Here is a 9,300-nt window from a genome sequence, read left to right on the forward strand (position 1 = left end):
CAGGAGTCTGCTTCGGATTTTGTGTCTCTCTCCATCTCTGTTCCCCCCCGCCCCGCTTCCACTTTTTCTCTCTCTCTCTCTTAAATATAAAGATTAAAAATATTTTTTAAGAAATTATATTTCATATCTTCTGCCCATTTCTTCACTGGATTGCTTGTTTTTCGGGTGTGGAGTTTGGTGAGTTCCTTATAGATTTTGGATACTAGCCCTTTATCGGATATGTCATTTCCAACTATCTATTCCCACACTTCTCCGAAGAGGACATCCAGATGGCCAACAGACACATGAAATGATGCTCAGCATCTCTCCTCATCAGGGAAATACAAATCAAAACCACATTGAGATACCACCTCACCCCAGTCAGAGTGGCTAAAATGAGCAAATCAGAGGACTCTAGATGCTTACGAGGATGTGGAGAAATGAGCACCTTCCTACACTGTTGGTGGGAATGTCAACTGGTGCAGCCCCTCTGGAAAACAGTGTGGAGGTTCCTCAGGAAACTAACAATAGAACTTCCCTATTACCCAGCAATAGCACTGCTAGGAATTTACCCAAGGGATACAGGAGTGCTGACACATAGGGGCACATGGACCCCAATGTTCATAGCAGCACTCTCAACAATAGCTAAAACATGGAAAGAGCCTAAGTGTCCATCAACGGACAAATGGATCAAGAAGACGTGGTTTATCTATACGATGGAATACTACATGGAAATGAGAAAGAATAAAATCTGGCCCTGTGTAGCAACATGGATGGCACTTGAGGGTGTTATGGTGAGCGAAATAAGTCAGGCAGAGAAGGACAGCTACCATATCTTTGCCCATATATGAGAATTAGGAGGAATCTAACGGAGGACCATGGGGGAGAAAAAGTGGAAAAGTAGTGGGGGAGAGCGAGGGAGGTAAACCATTAGAAACTCTTGAATGTTGAGAACAAACTGAGGACTGATGGGTGTGGCGGGGAGAAGAAGGGGGATAATGNTATTTAAAATTCTTTTATGGTTTGCTTCCATCTCCTTTTCTTCCCCCTTCCTTTATGCTCATCTGTTTTGTTTATTAATATCCACATATTAATGAAATCATAGTTATTTGCTTTCTCTGACTTATTTCACTCAGCATAATATACTCTAGCCCCATCCACATCTTTGCAAATGGCAAGATTTCATTCTTTTTTGATGGCTGAGTAATATTCCATTGTATCTATACGCCACATCTTCTTTATCCATTCACCAGTTAATGGACCTTTGGGCTCTTTCCATAACTGGGTTATTGTTGCTAATGCTTCTATAAATATCAGGGTGCGTGTGTCCCCTTCAAATCAGTATTTTTGCATCCTTTGAGTAAATACCTAGTTGTTTGATTTCTGGGTTGTAAAGTGGTTCTATTTTTAACTTTTTAAGGAATATCCATACTGTTTTCCAGAGTGGCTGCACCAGTTTCCATTCCCACCAACCGTGTAAGAGGGTTCATTTTTCCATATCTTTACTAACATTTATTGATTCCTGTGTTGTTAATTTCAGCCATTCTGACAGATGTAAGGGGGGATATCTCATTGTAGTTTTGACTTGTATTTCCCTGATGATGAGTGATATTGAGTACTTTTCATGTGTCTGTTAGCCATCTTGATGTCTTCTTCGGAAAAATTTCTATTCATGTCTTCTATCCATTTTTTAACTGGATTAATTTGTTTTTTGGTGCTTAGTTTGATAAGTTCTTTATAGATTTTAGATACTAACCCTTTATAAGATAGATCATTTGCAAATATCTTCTCCAATTCTACAAGTTGCCTTTTAGTTTTGTTTGTTTCCTTCACTGTGCAGAAGTTTTATGTTTTATTGTTGAATATTTTAATATCAATTATTATGATTGCAGTTATTACTGAATAGATAGTAGACTCATAGATAAGTAATATATTTCCCACCTCCCAAGTGATGATCAAGTCTCCACCCAAAAGCAAGACATCCTCATTCTGCCTCCCATGGGTCTCAATTTCACTTTACTTAAAATGATAGAGTGGAGGTGAATATTCTCCCAGGTTCATTCCAGCTCCGACATTCTGTAACTCTGTAATTCACTCATCTTCTTTTTTTAATTTTTTAACGTTTGTTTATTTTTGAGAGACAGAGAGACAGAGTGTGAGCAAGATAGAGGCAGAGAGAGAAGACACAGACTCCGAAGCAGGCTCCAGGCTCTGAGCTGTCAGGACAGAGCCCGACGCGGGGTCCGAACTCACGAACCGTGAGATCGCGACCTGAGCTGAAGTCGGCTGCTTAACCGACTGAGCCCCCCAGGAGCCCCTGTAAGTCACTTCTGAGCATAAATATTTCATTTCAAGTAATCATTGTAAAAAAACAAGAAATTTACAAAATTTTGGGGCATGANATTTATATTATTATGCCATATAATTTACATATATGATAGATATTTTTACAATTTAAAAATATTTTAAATATAATAAAAGGAAAACACACACAGTAGACTAAGAAGCAAATTATTTAGAATTAGGATATGCTTACATGAGCATATAGGACATACTTCTTTTAAGCAAATACTGATGGAAGAGGAGAAAATGATGTGTCCACATTGCCCAGAGTGTACAAAATTAGCTCAAAACTGTTATTTCCTTATGAGATAGGAATCTTGTATTTTCCTCATTTTTCAAATATGACAAACCAAAAATCCAGAAAAGTAACTGATTTGTAATTCGTGAAATAAGTCATTCCTAAGCTAGAAAATATAAACACCGGGTACCCAAAATATTTCTTTTCATAGTGATGTTATTTATCCTTAATAAGTTCAACATCTTAATGGGTAGGTGTTGATTTATACTGAACATCATTCTAGTCTAATTTTTTGAGCAGTTAGCTGTAAAAGATCAAAACCAACTATACATATACACCAGTAAAAAATCAACTCAAGATAGAACAGGCTTTACAGTGTAGGCTTTACAACTTTCTTTCCTGGTAGAACTCTTGGACATTTATACTGAATTGTGGCTTTCAAAGTTGTCAAATGAGACATTGTGGCCAGATAGAGACAGGTGATTTCTCTTCTGAGAATCAGTAAAGTGGCTTTCAAACGACAGCAATAAATGATGCCTTCTGAATGCACATGTAAAAATGAACCAATGATGAATTTGGGCTTTCACTGAGAATGAAAAGAAAAGATCAGAGGGTTGCAACAAGTCTCTAAAGTTCTGAGAATTATGTAAGAAACAAAATTATCCAAAGACTCTTCCTCTATAACACTTTTGTTGTCAAAATTAATGAGCTAAAATAGTGAAGTTAATATTAAGCTAATATTTCTTTTTCTAGTACAATGCATGGATTTTAACAGACAAACTAATATGGAATATAGCTGATCCTTATTGAATTAGAAGATATCACATATATAAAATTAAGATCACTGAGAATTGTAGAGCGAGAAAACAATTATATTTATTTATAGCTTTATCCAGTCCATTTTATAATCATATGGTATCTATGATATAGTTTTTTGTCACTGTACTAAATGAAATTAAATTGTTATGTCACTAAAAATGAAATAATTCAGTGCAAGTGAATATGCATTAAGAATTTGGCGGTCCATTACTATTAATATCTTTAATATATCATTTTGAAAACACCCTATTCCCATTGATTTCTGTCACCAGCAATTCTATCTTCACCAAATGGATACATAGCACTGACTCCACAGGAAAGACAACTGAACCACAATAAGGAGTAAATGAAAAATGCTGGTTAGTTTGGTCATCATACATTGTCCATATCCTACTCCTTCATGTTACAGATAAGAGAAACAACAAATTCTTATTTGTGCTAATAATAACAGTCTATTTCAGCTGAAACATTTTAAATGATCCTTCTTTCCTTCGCATGCCTGGCTCTCAGAAATTGGCTCCCCCCTGCACACTCAGGAGTTTACATTGCCAAGCTGTCATCATCCACTAAATGATCACTTTTTAGATGGAGGAAACAGATAGATGACAGTTACAGATCATACTCTCATGTAGTCTAGGTTGAACTGATAAAAACTGTTTCTGTTCATCAGTAAAAAGGTAGAGAAGTGTGTCTGTACTAGGGCAAAGGGGCACGATAGGGATCAGTTCAAACTGGAAACTGGAATAGATTTTACAGGAGATATGAATGAGTATCTCTCCTGAGAGAGCAAAACAATCTCCATTCTTAAAATAAGCAAATAATCACCCCTCACATATGTAACTATTAGAATTTATTATGTATATTTCACATCCATAATGGTCTTTGATTTTAACAGCATGAAATCAGGAGATAAGGACATAAACTGCTTTGCAACAAAAGGTTCCATATAATCTATGTAACTATATTATTGCAATTATACAGAAAATCTTACTAAAACCTTTTCCTTCCACATATAATTCCCATAATTAAATTAAAAATTAAGGAAAAAGATGGTCACAAGACCTAATTCACTTAAGTGAACTATCTGTATACACTATCCAAGTTTATTAAGTAGTCATCACACCTACTGGGAGTTTATAATAAAAAATCCCTAGCATTTGCCTAACATTAACTTTTGGAAGCATTTTTGAATCCATTATTTTATTTTATCGTCACAACAGTTCTATGAGTGTCCCCAAGGAATAGACTATGTCTAATTCTCCTTAACAGCCATGCCACAGAGTATGCAAAGAACAAAAGATGGATTGGGTAGATCCATAAATGAGTCCAAATAAAAATAGCAAATCTACCATTTATTTTAGGGTATTTTTGGCAACATATCTATAATGTCTCCAATTCTTTATTTGTAATGATATCTTAGATGGCTAAGAGTACAATCCCACCCTTATTCTTCCTTAGTATTATTATTTTAAGGTTGTTTCCTTTCTGACTTATATTGTATCTGTATCTTTAGAAATATCCTAATTCAGTATATAGTTTGTATAGCTAAATTCAACTAAGGCATGATGAGATTCTTTGATCACTTCCACAAATAGGTGAAAAAAATGCCTATTTATTCTCATATATTTTTTCATTGCTTATTTTATTATCCATTCTAATATGGCAGTTTTGGATTTATTTTACTTGAGCCTCTTTTATATTCAATAACATGGCTTTTCACAGATTTCCAAAGACTCTATTCCAACCATTAATTGACTTGTACTTTCAGGATAACTAGGCACCCATTGATGTGGTTTATGTTGTTCCAATTTCTTCTAGCTTTATATCTACTGACCAACACCCCCAACACCTTCTATTTATTATGACACGTGCTATCAAAATTATAGCAGCACATCAACATACTTTATACTCTAAAGGCAAAGTTAAGATAGGTGAGTAGAGGATAACCCTATGCTTTCCTCATCCTTTGAACACAGCTAGATAAATATCAAATCATTCTGAACACCCAAAGTATAGATCTGAGGACTGACAGAACAAGTTGCACAACTAGAGGGAGATGAGGGACACATCATGGAAGGTAGGAAGTGCTGAGATATAATTTTGGGAAGAAAGGATAATGGGTGATGCAGAGGAGTGGGAGCCCTGATCATGGAGAAAGAGGATGTGGAGAGAGAGAGAGAGAGAGAGAGAGAGAGAGAGAGAGAGAGAGAGAGAGAGAACAAGAGCATAGCACACGGAGAACACTTCTCCAAAGTTATTGACTGGGAAAATGAGAGGGGTTGGTTATCATGAGATTTTATTTACTTATTTTATTTTTTCATTTTATTTACTTATTTTGAGAGAAAGAGAGAGCGCAAGTGCGAGTGCTAGAGGAGCAGAGAGAGAAGAAGAGAGAGAATCCAAAGCAGGCTCCATGCTGTTAGCACGGAGCCTGATGTTGGGATCAATCTCAAAATCCATGAGATCCTGACATGAGCTGAAACCAAGAGTTGAAAGTTTAACTGAACTAAGCCACCCAGACACCCCCATCATGATATTTTAAAACGAGTGGATCTCAAATACTGAAGTTTCAGAAGTCTGTGGCATGACTGGTATTAACCCCAGTAGGTGCTCCATAACTCCTGTGAAGGAGGGTAGAGGTCCAGGAGCATGGTGGGATCTGAGGATCCCCTGGGATACATAAGGAGAGACAATTTTCCCTTCTTGGAATGCATCTTGGAGAGGTGGCATTGCCTCTGAGAGGAAAAAGAACCAGGGAGTACAAACTGTGCACCCTAGCCCCTTACGCATAAAGGTAGAGACAACTGCTTGGGTGGCTAACATGGACTCGGGCTTTTTGCCACACTTTATTCTAAACTCCAAGCTCCTATGTGTTGATGTGACTGGCCTTTGTAGACAAACTGGCACCAGCCTTATCAGAGTGATACCCACCCCCAGAAAACCAGCACAGGTCCTTGCTACACCAGGTTCTGAAATTTTGAAGTCCAGCACACCTGAAATAAAACACAAGTGTATGATGATGCCAAGTTGGGAGATGGCTCAGACATAGGAAGGGTGAAGGCAGGGATCTGAGGGATACCTGGGACACCTGAGGGGAGATTTTCACTCTTCTATGAAGGCTTCCTAGATAATGGCAGGCATGAACTCACCTCTCTAGTGACAAGGGAGATAACTGGCCCCATTTGTTCTCTTGCCCACCAGCACAGACTGACTTCAGTGAGCAGCAGCAGCATGACTGGAAACCTGAACTGCTTACACCATGCCCCACCCCCTGCATTGCACAAGTTCTTCTTTACCAAATGTGCCTGAGTACCAGAGCAGTGGGTTCCTTCCCCCAGAAGACCAGGACAAACTTCCCACACATATCATTTCTACTGACCATATAGTGTTGCAAATATTAAGCTCTAATGGAAAGAGAATCAGGCCTTTTAACAAACAGACTAGAGTAAATCTAGTTAATGCTCACCGCACTCTGGAAAAAGCCCGAACACTCCACACTGCAGGCAAAGAGAATCTCTGCAGAAGACTTGCTTGAGGGAAAGAGCAGACAAAACACAGCAGAAGAAGGGAGGGAGCAAGATGGCGGAGAAGTAAGGAGCTCCATACTAATGAAACTCGGCAGGAAAGAAAGGAATGGCAGGAGATCTTCAATGTGATGAACGGAATAAATATGCAGCCAAAAATCCTCTATCCAGCAAGCTTTCATTCAGAATAGAAGTAGAGACAAAAGTCTTTCCAAATAAACAAAAATTGAAAGAATGTGTCACCACGAAACCAGCCCTACAAGAAATCTTGAGGGGGACTCTCTGAGGGTAGTGTTGCAAGGAACACAAGATACGAGACACCATCACAAGCATGAATCCCACAAAGGACACAATGACTCTAAACCCACATATTTCAATAATAACGNCAAAAAGAAAAAAAAAAAACAAAATACAATAGAAGTGTGCACAGAGAATACACCAGAAACACTTGCTGAAGCACCAGTCCCTCGACAGTATATGACCTCTTCTTCATAAAGCAACTACTCTAAGGAGAAGGAAACATAACAGGTTTTCCTAACACAGAAAGAAAACAGAGACATTGACAAGTGCCAAGATGGAGGAATTCATCCCCCAAAAGGGAAAATGAAAAGGTCATGTTCAAGGATCTAATGGAACAGATATAAATAATAGTTTTGACCCATAATTTAAAACCACGCCATAGAATACACCAAGAAGTCTCTTACCACAGACATAAAAGACCTAAAAACTAGTCAAACCTAAATTAAAAATGCTGTAAACTGGGATCTAAAGCTGACTGGATGTAATGGCCACAAAAAAAGAAGAAACAGGAGAATGAATGAGTGATACAGAAGAAAAAATTATAGAAAATAATGAAGCTGAAAATAAGAAAATAAGAATACTGCATTGCAGTGTAGACTTAGTGAACTCAGTGGCTCCAGAAAGCATAATAACAATCATATCATAGGAGTCCTAGAATAAGACAAGGGGAAAGGGGTGAAAGGTTTATTTGAGTAAATTATAGCTAAAAACTACACTAAACTTAGGAAGAAAACAAACATCCAAACCCAGGAGGCACAGAAAACTCCCATCAAAATCAATAAAAGCATACCAACACAAAGACATGTCATACTAAAATTTGCAAAATACAGTGATAAGGAAAAAATCCTAAAAGCAGCAAAAGAACATAAATCCTTAACTTACAGGGGAATACAAATAAGAATAGCAGCAGATCTCACCACAGAAACTTGGCAGGAGAGAAGGGAGTGCCAGAATNGTATAGGACAAATATGCAGCCAAGAATAGTCTTTCCATCAAGGCTATCATGCACAATAGAAGGAGAGATAAAGAATTTCTAATAGAATGAAAAACTAAAGGATTTCATGACCACTATTGCAATAAATATTAAAGAAGAGTACCTGAGTGGGAAAGAAATACCACAAGTTACAAAGACAAGAAAGGAACAGAGAAAATATTCAGCAAGAATGACTAACAAGTAATACAATGGCATTAAATTCATATTTATCAATAATTACTGAATGTAAATGGGCTAAATGCTCCAATCGAAAGATTTAGGGTATCGGAATGGATTTTTTTTAAAGACCCAGTTATATAATACCTAGAAAAGGCTCACTTGAGATATAATGAAACCTGAAGATTAAAAGTGAGTGGATGGAGAAACATTTAACATGCAAATGAACATCAAAAGAAAGTCACTGTAGGAATACTTATATCAGACAAACTAGATTTTAAATCAAAAGCTGTAACAAAAGATGAAAAAGTTTACTGCATCACAATATAAGGACCTGTCCAACAAGATCTAACAATTTTAAACGTTTATGTCCCCAACTTGGAACACCCAAATATACAAATCAATTAATAACAAATATAAAGGAAGTCTTTGATAATGATACAATATTAGTAGAAACCATAACACTCCACTTACAGCAATGGACACATCATCTAAGCAGAACGTGTATAAGGAGACAATGGCTTTGAATGACACATTGGACCACATGAACATTTCATCCTAATCAGCAGAATTCACATTCTTTTTGAGTGCACATAGGACAATCTCCAGATTAGACCACATAATGGGTCACAAATCAGGCCTCAACAAATACAAAAAGATGGACATTATACCATTTATATTTTCAAACCACAACACTGAAAGTTTTAAGTCAGCTACAAGAAACAATTTGGAAAAACCACAAATAGATGGAGGTTAAACAACATCCTACTACAGAATGAATGGGTAACCCAGGCATTAAAGAAGAAATTTTCAAAAATGCATGAAAACCAATGGAAATGAAGACATATGGTCCAAAATATTTGGGATTCAACAAGAGCAGTCCCAAGAAGGAAGCATATAGCAATACAGGCCTATCAAAGACTCAAGAAAGATCTCAAACACACAAC

At 37.1% G+C, this 9,300-nt stretch overlaps 1 non-coding gene across 1 annotated transcript; it reads right to left on the reverse strand.

The window, feature by feature from the left end:
* Positions 1-3,871: 3,871 nt before the first annotated feature.
* Positions 3,872-3,947, reverse strand: LOC144233977 (small nucleolar RNA SNORD55/SNORD39). Its single transcript, XR_013335821.1, has one exon. It is a non-coding gene; the product is annotated as a small nucleolar RNA SNORD55/SNORD39 (small nucleolar RNA).
* Between the last annotated feature and the right edge of the window lie 5,353 nt (positions 3,948-9,300).

This window comes from Crocuta crocuta, unplaced genomic scaffold, assembly GCF_008692635.1.
Source record: "Crocuta crocuta isolate KB4526 unplaced genomic scaffold, BGI_CrCroc_1.0 scaffold668, whole genome shotgun sequence".
Classification (NCBI taxonomy): domain Eukaryota; kingdom Metazoa; phylum Chordata; class Mammalia; order Carnivora; family Hyaenidae; genus Crocuta; species Crocuta crocuta.